This window comes from Dendrobates tinctorius, unplaced genomic scaffold, assembly GCF_039654945.1.
Source record: "Dendrobates tinctorius isolate UK_male_01 unplaced genomic scaffold, ASM3965494v1 ptg000041l, whole genome shotgun sequence".
NCBI lineage: Eukaryota > Metazoa > Chordata > Amphibia > Anura > Dendrobatidae > Dendrobates > Dendrobates tinctorius.
In genome coordinates, this window is record NW_027361709.1 from 5,405,654 (window position 1) to 5,408,100 (window position 2,447).

The following is a 2,447-nucleotide window of genomic DNA, read 5'->3' on the forward strand; positions in this document are numbered from 1 at the left end:
TGATGAAGAGTCTTCAATAATAAGAAATTCAAGGTAATCACTGGCACTGCAGCACTCTAGAGCTGCGCTCACTATTCTGCTGGTGCAGTCACTGCGTACATACATTACATTACTGATCCTGAGTTACATCCTGTATTATACACCAGAGCTGCACTCACTGTTCTGCTGGTGCAGTCACTGTGTACATTACATTACTGATTCTGATTTACACCCTGTATTATACTCCAGAGCTGCACTCACTATTCTGCTGGTGCAGTCACTGTGTACATACATTACATTACTGATCCTGAGTTACATCCTGTATTATACCCCAGAGCTGCACTCACTATTCTGCTGGTGCAGTCACTGTGTACATACATTACATTACTGATCCTGAGTTACCTCCTGTATTATATCCCAGAGCTGCACTCACTATTCTGCTGGTGCAGTCACTGTGTACATACATTACTGATCCTGAGTTACATCCTGTATGTACACAGTGACTGCACCAGCAGAATAGTGAGTGCAGCTCTGGGGTATAATACAGGATGTAACTCAGGATCAGTAATATAATGCATGTACACAGTGACTGCACCAGCAGAATAGTGAGTGCAGCTCTGGGGTATAATACAGGATGTAACTCAGGATCAGTAATATAATGCATGTACACAGTGACTGCACCAGCAGAATAGTGAGTGCAGCTCTGGAGTATAATACAGGATGTAACTCAGGGTCAGTAATGTGATGTATGGTACGCAGTGACTGCACCAGCAGAATAGTGAGTGCAGCTCTGGGGTATAATACAGGATGTAACTCAGGATCAGTAATATAATGCATGTACACAGTGACTGCACCAGCAGAATAGTGAGTGCAGCTCTGGAGTATAATACAGGATGTAACTCAGGATCAGTAATATAATGCAATACAGGATGTAACTCAGGGTCAGTAATGTGATGTATGGTACGCAGTGACTGCACCAGCAGAATAGTGAGTGCAGCTCTGGGGTATAATACAGGATGTAACTCAGGATCAGTAATGTATGTACACAGTGACTCCACCAGGGTCGGGCATGGCTTTAGCCGTCCCGTTGGCACCTGTAGGGTTAAACGACGGACCCCCGTGGCCTTTATTAGCAGTACATCCCCTCCAGTCTTCTCGCGCAGTCCTAACCTTGTCTTATTAATTCCTTAGGAAATGACTAAGGTAACAGATTCTCGGCTTCTGCTCACAAATGCCCGGAGGACGCGCGGCCTCGTCGCTGCCATCCCGGGGAGATGCAGTCAGCACAACGTCTTCATTAAATCTTGCATGTAAATGTTTAGAAGCAAAAAAAAAAAAATCCTACAATTCTATCACCAGCTCTGCTGTTTGTTTTTTTTTTTTTGCATCCGGTCTGGCGGCTAATTAGCGAGCAGAGCGAGGCTGGCTATTTATAAAGGCTCGGGAGGTTCCCTGCGGTTCTTCTGTGCGGCGCTCAAACCTGTGTCGCTGTTTGACATCTCTGGAAAATAAATTATTATTTTTTGTTTCCTCCTTTTATTTTTTTTTCTCGGCCAGAGATGAAATAAATATAGAGGAAAATTGTCTTTTTTTTTTTTTTTACCGGTCGCAATTTTACCGCCAAACCGTTATACAATGATCCGGCGTCTCGCATCTCAATCTGCGTATAAGAGATCGTCATCCTTGTATCAGATGGAGACATTCACCTTCAGTTATTCCTGGAGGAGGAGAAGATCAGACGTATAAATTATCAGATTATTAAGGTCGCTGCTGATGTGACATTACAAGGTCAGAGAACGGAGACACGATGTCGGCGCAAATGTCCTACTGCAGTGTGACAGCCGGTGTTATACTTCAGAGCTGCACTCACAATTCTGTCAGCTTAGATGAACTGCTTTAATGCATCTGGGCAGTACAGAGCCAGTGCACAGTGCTGAAATGTAATGCCTAGGGGGCACAGACAGGGACATAGGGTCACTGTGTCCCTTTGCCCTGACAGTGCCCCCTAGGTCCCTTGATCTGGCCACAGCATCATGCCTGCCAACTCAGCAGCATTCACTTATTTATGAGTGAATTCCCTGCCTAACCATCCCTGTATATCGTTTGTAAAAATGAGGTTTAAAAAAAACATTTATATAGTTCCCGTTTCCTATGCTAATGAGGGCTTTGACTAGTCAATGGGGCGTTAGTTGCACCTGACTAGTCAGCCCTCTTTCCATGTTTTCACGAGGAACAGAGGCGCAAAGCGCAGGTCCGGAAATTCAGAAGGTTGTCTTCCGGTTATGCTCAGTGTGCCTCTGAAGCCGGGAAGCCTACACCTAGATGCAGTGATGCGGCAGAAATTTGCAGTACATGTGCGTGAGATTTGTAGGGGCTGGCGATGACAAGTGTGCCTACAAATTATTTTATTGCGCCCACAGGGGTCACTGGTGATCACTCTATTACCTGCACACTATATACTATATACA